The sequence below is a fragment of the Phalacrocorax aristotelis genome, chromosome 2 (genome assembly GCF_949628215.1).
Source record: "Phalacrocorax aristotelis chromosome 2, bGulAri2.1, whole genome shotgun sequence".
Classification (NCBI taxonomy): domain Eukaryota; kingdom Metazoa; phylum Chordata; class Aves; order Suliformes; family Phalacrocoracidae; genus Phalacrocorax; species Phalacrocorax aristotelis.
In genome coordinates this window covers 164,463,103-164,475,259 of record NC_134277.1, presented here as the reverse complement: position 1 = coordinate 164,475,259, position 12,157 = coordinate 164,463,103, and the positions used below count along the sequence as shown (strand labels likewise).

The window sequence follows — 12,157 nt, the reverse complement described above, 5'->3', positions numbered from 1 at the left end:
TGCTAGTTGCTGCTACTGCGCCAATGCTCCTATGCAAAATACAATCCCACCATATAAAGACTATTAGTGCCTTTTGTTTGCATTGCTTTTTGGTTTGCAGATCCTGTCATCACTTCACATTTGTGGTATTTACCAGTTGCTATTGGAAAATCTTAATGAGCTGAAAAAATGTTAGCCAATCTCACTCCAAAAACTCCTAGTAAAGCAAATATTTCACACTGCCCCTCATGCTGTTAGAATCAAGAAGACTGAGTCACAATAGGCTGCAAGTATTTTATTTTAACTGGCAGTGAATATAAAGACATATATTTGGTACTATGGTATAAAACCACCAAGAAATTGTGTACACCACAAGAACAAACCACGGAATTATCAGACCATAGACACTGAAGAGACTGAAAGACTCAACTCACCCTTATATTGCCAAGTGCAGGAAAAAGAGGCAATTCTTTTAAAAAAACAAAGAGTGGTTTGTTAAAAGAGTAACAAAACCTTGCAGTTAGACACCAGAAACACGTAGCAGGGATGGACCCTCTTCAATTGCTGGAGAGAGTTATCATGAAGAAGGTATTCTGCAGCTTTAACCAGGGCAGGATGTTATTCATTTAGTCCTTCAACTTTTTTTTTTAAATGCCACTAAAAGAGATTTAAAAAAAAAAAAAACCAGAACAGTTTTGTTTCAAAAATGCAAGGAAAAAAAGTCTTCAGCTTTTTCTAAAACTGAACTTTATAAAAATACTAGTTCTTATTGGTATTATCAAAAAAACTCTTTCACACCTTTTTATTTACGAAAAAAATTCATTTGAACTAGGAGGAATTTGGGGGAGTTTACTGTTTGACTCAAAGTGAGGTATCCAAACCTCATTTGCACCCTCCTGTGCTGCTGCAGAGTACCTGGGAGACAGCCTGCTTTGCTGAGCAAAGGTGATATCCTAGAGTGGATTTTCCTTCCACACATATACTTACAGCCATGCATACCCCTATACACATGCCCATCAACAAAGCTGGGCAAAGTGTGCATTTTAACAGAGACAGTCTTGGTATTTGCATTACAACAATGAGTAAATAAGTCCCCTGTCCTGCCATGAAGTTGACTGAGGCTGCTAATTTCAGCAGGGTAGCTATCAAATCAGCAAGTGGTGCAACATTGGCATCACCCAAAGTCTATACAGGCAAGGGATGAAGATGGGGTAAGCAGTGGAAATGAGCTGGACAGATCATCTTCATTTCATTCTCAGCAACAAAGTGCATACCACTACCCAATGCCTTGTATTGTATGTAGTGCCCAGACAATCTTCAAGCACCTACTACTCCTCCCTCTAACGTTGAAACATCAGGTATTTCCACCCTCTGAATGATCTCTTTTGCTTCTTCAGGCAGCCAGCTGGACACTTAGAGAAGGAATTTGTATAAGAGGTTCTCCCCATCTCCCAATCTCTAGGCATGCAATGATTCATAGAATCATAGAATGTCCTGAGCTGGAAGGGACCCACAAGGATCATCGAGCTCCACTCCTGTCCCTGCACAGGACACCCCAAATTCACACCATGTCTCTGAGGGCCTTGTCTAAGTGTTTCCTGAATATCGCCAGGCTGGTGCCGTGATGCCTCCCTGGGGAGCCTGTCCCAGTGCTCCACCACCCTCTGGGGGAAGAACCTTTTCCTAATACCCAGCCTAGCCCTCCCCTGGCGCATCTCCCTGCCATTTCCTCGGGTCCTGGCGTTGGTCACCAGAGAGAAGAGATCACTGACTGCCCCTCATCCTCCCCTTGTAAGGAAGCTGCAGAGCGCCATGAGGGCTGCCCTCGGCCTCCTCTGCTCCAGGCTGAACAAGCCCAGGGACTTTAGCCACTCCTCATATGGTTTCCCCTCTAAACCCTTCACCAACTTCATGACCTCCTCTGGACAGTCTTTAGTAGCTTTATATCCTTAATGTACTGTGGTGCTCAACACTGCCCACAGCACTCGAGGTGAGGCCGCCCCAGCCCGGAGCAGAGTGGGACAATCGCTTCCCTTGACAAGTGAGTTGAAATGGACCCCCTCAAGAAGAGCCTGAGGTTTGTTCACAGAAGCATGTATCTGAAGTCAGTCTCATCTTGTCATGATCTTATAGACTAGGAAGCTGGTTTGAATGGTTGGTGTTGGTCACATCCAATTAACTGGTTGTTCACAAGTGTTAAACTGCAACTCAGGGAAGTTGTGAAGACATTATCAAGAATGGCCAGCCTGTGCTTTTTCAATAATGATATCATGCATCAGACTAAATCCACTTGCTTTCCAATGGCACATGCATAGCATTAATGCTCCAGGCTAGTGAAAGTAATTGTGATTCAGTAAATCTTGAACATTTCAGTTCATGTTGAACCATAGCGGACTGGAGCATGTAAAACAATTCTGCACTGGTACAGTTTGGAGCTTTATGAGGAAGGCATCAGAAATAAACCTTACTGCTATCTTTGCCAGTTGTCTGGCCATTTTGGAAAACAGAGCCATCTGCAATATGAAAGCAATGATAGCAGCAACCTTGTGAGCCCACCCATGATGTCACTGCAGTTTGTGTTGACTGAGACGCTTTAATATTTTCCAGGCACACTTCACATTCTATATGAGATTGAAATACATTGAGGGGCCTCCAAGAGCCAGCCTGAGCTTTGTCCAGGTACTTTAAATCTGTTACAAAGAGATGTGCTGAGAGATAAACTGTGTGGTGAAATTTCATGTTAAAAGGGGCAAGCATGTCTTTCCATTGCAGTTTCTGTACTGTCCTTCATCACATCTGTCAGGGTACAAACCAAAAATCATCAGAAGCATATTTGTACTATTTTTCCCTAAACAAACTTTAGGCAAAGTTAATATTTCTTCAGCCAGCATAATTTTAACCTACTGCATTGACTTCCTCTAAGACCATTTGAACACCTTCCCCATAATTCATAAACATTGAGCCAGCAGATGCTGCCAGTGTTTTACAGGAAGTTTTCTTATGGTACTTATAGTGCCACTGAAGTCATTAATTTCCTGTGGAGCAAAGTGGTGTTTCTTCTAACTTGTAATTCTCTGCAATATATTTCTCCATGCTGTAGCTGTAAGGGCAAATAAGAACTTTCATTGTACAAATCAGAATATATCAGGGTCACATGTTAAGATTATTTTCCCTTTCTTTAGTTCCAGTGTCCCTAGTGCAAGGAGGTGCCATGCAAATCACACGAGGTTCACAACATGATATAGTGATACAAATTGAACCTTTGCGTGAAGAACAGGAAGAGCTTGATCTCTTTTATTCAACAAAAAGAAAGTTTAAAAGTCTATAACAAGACTATAAATTTCTATTAAGTGAAAAGATATTGTATAACAGGGGCCTTCAGGTTAACAGAACACTGTGTAAGAATTCAAAAATGGTTGTACCAGGCAGTCAAAGGATCTTTTGGTTTCCTACGTCTCTTTCTAGTAGCTGCCAGTAGTGGATGGGTATGGAAGAGTATTTACCAAATAGCTAGGAGATTAACATTGGCAGGTTCAGAGGGAAATGAAGTTAAGACCTTTAATTGGAAGGGTAGTGAAGCACCCAAACTTACTAAAGTTGCAGTGGATTCTTCATTACTGGGCAGGCGGGAATCAACTTCCTTAAATTTTAAGGTATTGTTCAACTGATAATGAATTCTAAGAAAACCCCTGGTTTCTCTTCTATGGGAAATCAAAAGAAGTAATTTCAATTGTTCCTTCTGGCTGTATGCTGTGTGAATTTGTCACAGATGTCAACTCCAGACTGGTCAGGATCAGTTAGCCTTTGCACTGCTCTGTCTTCCATCTCACTTGCAAGAAGGGAGGGAGGAGGAGTGCCATGAGACGTCTGGACATTGCTGAACAAAGACAGTTCTTGCTTCTTCCAGAGACAGGCAAATAAAAGCAAACTAACAAAAACAGATGGCATATTATAGCATTATGTCTAGGACTGCAAAATCTGAGAAAATGAATGTAAGCAAGCAGATAACTCCATGTTCCCAGGACTGGAAAAATCATCTACTTCATCTCCTACCCATACAAGATCACTCTCAATAGCTTAGGAGTTGACTTATTCAGACCTGGTATATCTATTGCCAGATACCTTTTATCATGTGCAGAGATTTCACTCAGCCCAAAAATGAAGACAATAATTTCAAATCACAGCAGTCTAATGCCCATTGATTGTCCAGTTTTTGTCATAATAACATTAATCCTGATGAGCTAATGTATATTATTAAGATGACCACCATCTTTATGTTATTCCTGTTGCTACTCAGTGCTCATTAAACTAGAGGAGGGTGCTCAAGACCATGTCCTGACATTGCATTTGAGTGTGGTAAGGATGAAGACCCCAAAACCTGTCTGGGTGACAAGCTCCAGTGTTTGACCACCCTACCTGTAAATAAGTTTTTTTCTTACATTTATGGAGTTTCCTGTATTTCACTTTGTGCTCATTGTCTCTTGTCCTGGTCAATGGACACCACTGAGAAGAGTCTGGCTCTGTCTTTACTTCCCCACATCAGGTACTTATACACATTGTTTAGATTTTGGCCTTCTTTGTAGCAAGGGTACATTGCTCGCTCATGAGAAACTTGTTGTCCACAGGGACCCCCAGGTCTTTCTCTGCAAAGCTGCTTTCCAGCCAGCCAGCCCCCAGCTTGTGCTGATACATGGGGTTATTCCTCCTCCCCAGGTGCAGCCCTCCTGCCACCTTTGCTTGCCTTCCTGCACATGGGGATGGACAATTCTTGACCTTGGATGAGGTGGTTCTTGAAAATCATGCAGCAGCTACTCCAGACATTTGCAATCAGTAGGTATGTCCACAACAGGCAGGCCACACAGGCCACTATACCTGCATGAGCAGGCAACCAGAAAAAAAGCTGAACCCATCCAAAAGCTGCCCATTTGCATTATTGCCCCAGTATATCTGATTGGATATGGCAACACTTTTATGAGCACAGCCTGCTCATGTCTGGCCAGTTTAGAGCTCAGGCAGAATGAGATGGGTGTCTTGATATCTGTTGGTGTGATTTTATGTCAGTTAAAATCAGGATCTATATGCTTTCTCCCATGTTCAGGCTACGTCAGGTTCTGCAAGGTGAAGTTTCTCAGAAGGGTAAAGGTGCTGTCTAGGATGGGAGTCCAGCTCTTCACTCCTCAGTGTCTGAGCTGCTACACTTTATTCCATTGCTAGACAAGCTGATGGGTATGGAAAAATATTCTCCAAACCAATCAAGAAGAGCCAGAACAGGTTCGTGAGACAGTGCTGTTTAACACAGATTTGATTGTCCTTCCAGATTGAAAATCACAGAATCAAAGAGTCACAGAATGGCAGGGGTTGGAAGGGACCTCTGGAGATCATCTTGCCAAACCCCCTGCTTCAGCAGGCACACCCAGAGCAGGGGGCACAGGAACGCATCCAGGCAGGCTGTGAATGTCTCCAGGGAAGGGACTCCCCAGCCTCTCTGGGCAGCCTGTTCCACTGCTCTGGCACCCACACAGGGAGGGAGTTTTTTCTCATGTTTAGCTGGAGTTTTCTGTGTTCCAATTTATGCCCATTGACCCTTGTCCTGTCATTGGACACTATTGAAAAGAGCCTAGTCCCATCATCCTGACACCCAGCCTTTAGATATTTATAGGTATTGATGAAATCCCCCCTCAGCCTTCTCTTCTCCGGGCTGAACAAACCCAGGTCTCTCAGCCTTTCCTCATAAGGGAGATGCTCCAGCCCCCTGATCATCTTGGTAGCTCTTTGCTGGACTTGCTCAAGCAGTTCCGCATCCTTAAACTGGGGGCGCCAAAAGTGGACACAAAAATCAGAGCATTAATTTTTTTCCATTACATCCATCCTCTCTTGCTCAGGTCCTACCATTAAGAGTTAAGTTGTATACCAGTGCAGTTCCAGTCTTAGATCCTAAAATGCAAAATAATGGGCAGTCTTTCAGATCTCACTGTCATGCTGGGCCAGGTATAGGCAGCAAACCCTCCTTTCACTGGCCCAGCACAGGGAAACCACACTGCAAATTGTATAAAGGATGATCTCCCAAAACCTCTGAGGTGAGCCTAGTTAAGACATTACTGTTGCTGCATGATAAAGTGAGAATGAAAATCATTTCAGGTTTCTTTGTGCTCTCAGGACCTAACATTAACTAAGTTCTGTTCTTAAAGCTACTGCTTTCTGCGTGACATTCATCTGTAGCTTTGACTCAGAAAGTCTATCTGCACCATCTCTTTTGTTTTCCTGGTGGAAAATCACCATCGTATTTGCTGTTGTCTGATGACTAGCTACAAGTAGTATCGCACACTGCTTTTTCAGGTGTTTGCTCTGGATAAAGATTCACCTGTTTTGGTTTTTTGACTTATTACAGAGCTTCTAACTAATCCAAAACTTTCTGTTCTAAAGAGCCTGTTTTCTCCCAGTGTCATTGGTTTTCAGCTATAGGATACCACTATCAGAAGTGACTGTCCAAAGCATGTTGAGGTCTATTGCATTGGTAAAAGCCAAGGCCCAGATAAGAGTTCCTTGTTTGCAAAAGATACAGTTCATTATTCTTGCCTCATATTTGTTAACTGCTCTTGGAACCAAAAAACAGCACGAATACATATTAAAAAAAAAAAAAGGGAGATTTCCATGGTGAGAAAACAATATTTCAAAACCATATCTCACTGTAATACTGATTTGACTGGTTTTAGTATCTCTGTGGAAGAAAGGAGAAGCAAGGCATTCCTGATGAAGGAGGAAGGCTCTGCTCAAGAGCAATGCCTTGGAAAATTAAAAAAAAAAAAGCAACAAAGTAATACTGATCCTGCTTTTTATTTTTTTTTTCTGGTAACATATCTCTGCTTTTTAAGGTATTCCTTCTGGATAAGCTATTAATATGTGTTATAACAATTTTTTTCCACAGAAGGTGTAGAATCCTGACTAGATTCTCCCTTCAAGCAGTGAGAATTCTGTACTGGTGGCATAGGAAAAGATTCCAGAGGAGAAGTAAAAAACAACATCATTAAATGTAAAAAAAACAGTTTAATAAGGTCATAACAAGAACTTCAATGCTTGTTAACCAATTTTCCAAGTTCTGCACTTGCCACCCATGGCCCAAAGATTAGGTGTACCTTTTCAGCTAAGCACACCAGAGCAAGACTCTCAAATCCCAGTGTTCAAAACCAAGTGCACACTTAAACTGAGATCCACAGCTTTCTTGCAGAGGAAGCCCCACTGCACTCAATATATTTTCATGCTTATAAACTGTGTTACATATAGCAAGACAGACAACATGGATATTTTCATCTGACAGAGAAAAAGTACCTAGCCCATGGAAATTGGTACATGGGTACATTAACCTTCATTACCCATCTCTATGTATGTCCCTGGCAGTGCTACCTGTGCAACAATGCTACTAATTCCACTTATTATTAAGGACAGAAAATTGAGGTAAGCCACATGAGATATGTGTGCTTTGTAAGGCATGTGGCTATGGACTTGGTGGCAAGAGCTACTTTCACCCAGCTGTCAACCCAACCCCACCATGCCTCCTAAATCATGCCCTGAAGTGCTACATCTACACGTTTTTTTAACACCCCCAGGGATGGTGACTCCCCCACCTCTCTGGGCAGCCTGTTCCAATTACTGACCACTCTTTCAGTAAAGAAATTTTTCCTAATATCCAATCTAAACCTCCCCTGATGCAACCTGAGGCCATTTCCTCTCGTCCTGTCACTACTAACTTGGAATGAGAGACCACCACCCACCTCACTACAACCTCCTTTCAAGTAGTTGTAGAGAGTGATAAAGTTGTAGAGAGTGAGTCCTCCTCCACATGAGTGGTAAGGACAATAGGGACTTTTTCCCTGTGCAGCTGCTTTTGCTTCTTTCCTCCTATAGTTTTCTTCTTCTTCCTTCCAGGGTCATAAACTAGCTTAGTAATAACTTGCCATTTGTGTATTCATTACTCAGGCAAATAGAAATGCAGTGAATTGCTGCTTAGACAGCACAGACAGCTGTGTGTTGACACCCAGCAGCCCAAAGACCACAGCTCCCTTTAAACTTAGCATCAACCTTTATGAATCATTATTTTGCATTTGCCTCTCCTATTAATGTGCTACAAATCACCATGCAGATAACACACGTTTATGTGGTATACCTGTAGCTGTAGCAGCCTGCAGATTGCCTCTGCGATAAGTTAGTTAAGTAGAAGCATCCTGGATCTGCTAGGTAAGACCCCCAGTAAACAGGACTGAACAGCTATGGCAGAAAACCAACTGACGATGCACACCCTTCTGCAGAAGCACCTGGAGGTCGAGATACTCAAAAGCATCTCAGATGGCATGAGGCAGCTGTGTGTGGAATCTATAATAATAATTTACAGTCAACCAGGCAGTCTTCATGGAAAAATGAGACCCTGGCAACCATACGTATGCACTAATAGAAAACATATTGCTTTTGATTTTACCTTATATTTTGTTCCCACAGACACTTTATCAGGTTTGCATGCTCCCCTATAAACTGGAAGGTTGTGCATCGATATAATCAGAGACATCAGGAACCCCCACCTCGACATCAAAGGACCCACGGTGTGTCTGAGCACGATTTGTCAAAACTGTCACTGTTATAATGTTTCTCCTTGCAGCAGAAAATCAAAGAACAGCAAAACCAAATTAAAATAATAAAATAAAAATATGAGTAAACATATAAAGGAAATAAAAAGTAAGAAAATTACATGAGGGTTTATGTCACCTAATATTTTTTTTTAATATCCAAATCTTGTCTGCCTGGGGAAGAACATAAGTCACCCCCACGGTTTATATTTCTCTAAGAGAAGTTATTAATCTGTTTAAAATACTCCAGACTGTAATTATCACCCTTTACTGTGAAACTAAAACTTGAGAATTTTTGATCTTTGGTATTATTTACTGAAGCTGTCCCTGACTCAATAGTAATCTCGTAAGAAAAACTGTAATCAATATCTTATTATTGAATCTTTTTGGAGGCAAATTGGCTTTTGTTCCACAGAAAGCTATACATTTTCTTGTTTTAGTGAGCCTTTTCTCTCTGGCCATCTACTCCTTTTTCATTTAATTTCAAATCAAAAACCAGAATCAAAGATTTATTTTTAAAGGAAGCAAAACAATAGAATTTTTAGATGAAAAGGAATGTCTATACAGTCAAAGAAATGAGGACCCAAGAGGCCTGAATGCTCCCTCCTGACTGTGACATGAGCCATCTGTGACTGACAGCAGCCTTTACTTCAAGCTGTACTCACCCTTTCTCTTGCAATGATGACTATTCTGTGCCTCTTACTGAAATAAAACCAAAATGGTAAGTTCTGCTGCAGCTCAAATATCACTTAGAAAAGAGAAGCAGGCACAAGAAATGAACTGTGGAGCAATACTGAACTTTTGTCCATGTTGATTTCTGTAAACAACATTCCAGACAGGGAAAGCTTATGGCCCCTGTCCCTAAACCCTTACAAAGTCCAATAATTTCAAATTCCAGAGCAGACCTGTTGCTATGAACCTGGTTTTCCTGAGTCTTTGTCTTCAATTAACATAAAAGTAATAATTTTCCCTTTTTCTTCAATATTCAGTTAAAGTTGGATAGAAAGGACTACAATGTGCAACTAAAACGAATGACCAACATTTAGGAGTGAACCTCTAGCAAAGCAAAAGTCAATAAGGAGTTATTATTATAACTGAAGGACAGTAAGATTACAGTAACGACACTTTAAAATCATTGAAGAAGTCTTTACCACAACCTTTATTAAATAAAAAGATATGTGCAGCTAGAAATAGTCAACAAATTATGTTCCAACTATTATATAATGTGTTAAAACAATAGAAATTAAATTGGGAATCCTCCAGCAACAATAAAGGCTGAATTGAAGTGTGATGAATAGGTATGAAACCCATTGGAATAAAAGAGTTAAAAGGATGAAATGACAACAAGAAACTGTTTAGAAACATGAATATGCTTGATGGAAAAAGGAAATGGGAAAAGAAGTGGACTGAAACAGCAGAGCAGAAGGCAGCTTTACTGTCATGTTGATTCTCTCTCAGTCTGATGCTTAAGTTCACACGGGTTTTGAGTCACTGTGTGCTCCAGGTCTTCCCTGAGGCACACATATTTGGCCAGGGAAATCAAAAGCAAAGAAGTCAGTGTTCATTATGTGTACTCCGTGTCTTTGTTTATGGACAAGACTGAGCTAGACCTGACTTCCACCCTGGCTTCCACCAACCTCCTGCTTCCAACTCACAGAGCCTGTAAGCACCAAGGAAGTCAAACTCACCATGGCACAGCCCTCCTGGGTAATACAGCACAAACCCATCTTGATCTTAAATCAAAATTACCTTCCTCTGCTGAGGCTTTTCCAAGATTTCCCACACCACCTCCTGAGCTGATTGATAAATTCAGTGCCCCACCTTCATTTCCTATTCTACTGCCTATGTGAAGTACTCAGAGGCAAAGCCCTTCTCTTCTATATACTCCACAAGCTCACAACTCAATCAGTTATTGCTGCAAAGGGTTTACAATCTGTATGGGGCTTTTACAAATCTTTTCTTTTTCACAGGGGTAGATGATATTTATGGTATGTTTAGCAGCTGTGGGGAAAAAGGGATTAAAAATTTATGATTCCCTTCCCACCCTGCAGTGTCCAGGACATTTTCAGTGTCTAGAAATTCTCAGCACTTCAGAGGAAGGCGCTCTGGAGGGATCTCAGTGCAGCAGCTAACATTTGCTTAATGTTCTGTTAATATTTAAACAACAAATCTGTCTACAGATTAATTGGCACTGTCACTTTCCAGCAGTTTGATGTGTACTTCAAACCACTAGCAGTCTATTCCTAAAAGGAAGCATGTAGCATTTAAATATGTATGCATATGAGATAATAGGAATATTAAGCATCCTGAAGAAAAGCCATGATTGCTCTCATGCTGTTCCTGTGCTGAATGCCCAATGCTTTCTGCTTTCTCTAGAGAGGTGTTGACAGAAAGAGGTCATAAAAAATATTTAGAAATTACTTGGGCACTTCTACCCATGGCAGAGATGCCATTGGTACCAAGGACCAAGCATGAACTGGTGCAAGTGAGACAGGAGAGAAGACCTTAGATAATATAAGAAGCCATTTTTAACATCCTGCCCTCTTCTGCTGCTGGAATGCATGTGAGTTGCATCAAATTACAAGCAATTAATTGTAGTACTCTACCCTATCCAAGTCACCATCACGTGAAGAGGGATTGATTTCAACTCACTTACCATCCCATACTTGGGCATCTATTAAAACCAGTTGACCAGGCTGCTTCAGGAGCAAGTGATGACATAGAAGTTGCAGAAAAAAGGGAGTTCTTGGATCCCTATTTTAATATGCAGTGGATGATTCTCCGAAGACTCACCTATCTTTTTTCCACTCACTATTGAGGGAATGTAGATAGTTAGATTTGAACTGATGCCTAAAAGCTGAAGTTAAGTAAGAGGAATCTTATCTCTGGTATATGCCACCGCACAAACCCCACTTACTTAAATAGTCAACAGCTTTCCCACCTCTCCTTTGACAGGCACATCACCATTAATTATGGGAAAAAAATCAGTGAAGTGGGCATAGATAAATGCATGGGCTCGTTCAGACATGTGATCAGTGCCAACATACCTGGGAAAATTTTGCAAGAGTGAGAAAGACTACCAGTGCATAATCCCCTTGCTCTGCTCCATTAGCAAAGCATGTACCAGTTTCAAGAGCAGTGATGCACCCTTGTTTGCTTTGCAGAGAGATAAGATCCACAGATGAGTGGGAAAGAGAGGAAAATGGACAAAGAAAAAGAGATTGCAGCTCCTCACTGATCCTTCACAAAATTTCTCATTCCCTCATGAATTAATTAGCTTACACTTAGCACCATTCTTTGGTCAAATGCTTAGCGGTGAAATAAACCTCAGCAATTTATTCTAGAATTCATAAAATACTGTTTTATTTCCTGCTTTTTACTATACAACCCACAAAAGCAGTTACAATTCCAAAGAGAAATAGTCCCCTTCCTGGCCTCCTGAGTTGTTTTAGGAGCAACTCATACAAATATATATGTGTGTGTATGTATGTGCATGGCAATGTAAGAGTCATAACAATTGTGTGGTGTCACTATTTCACTACAAAAAGCTTAGGGACAAAACC

The 12,157-nt window shown here is 41.2% G+C and overlaps 1 long non-coding RNA gene across 2 annotated transcripts; it reads right to left on the bottom strand.

Moving 5' to 3' along the window:
- Nucleotides 1-259: 259 nt before the first annotated feature.
- On the bottom strand, nucleotides 260-9,352 carry LOC142053800 (uncharacterized). Of its 2 annotated transcripts, none has more exons than XR_012659331.1 (2): nucleotides 9,260-9,352; nucleotides 260-8,346 (listed from the first exon to the last, which is right to left on the bottom strand). It is a non-coding gene; the product is annotated as an uncharacterized LOC142053800 (long non-coding RNA). The 2 variants fall into 2 exon arrangements; XR_012659330.1 differs by having other exon boundaries at nucleotides 260-5,787.
- Nucleotides 9,353-12,157: the final 2,805 nt, after the last annotated feature.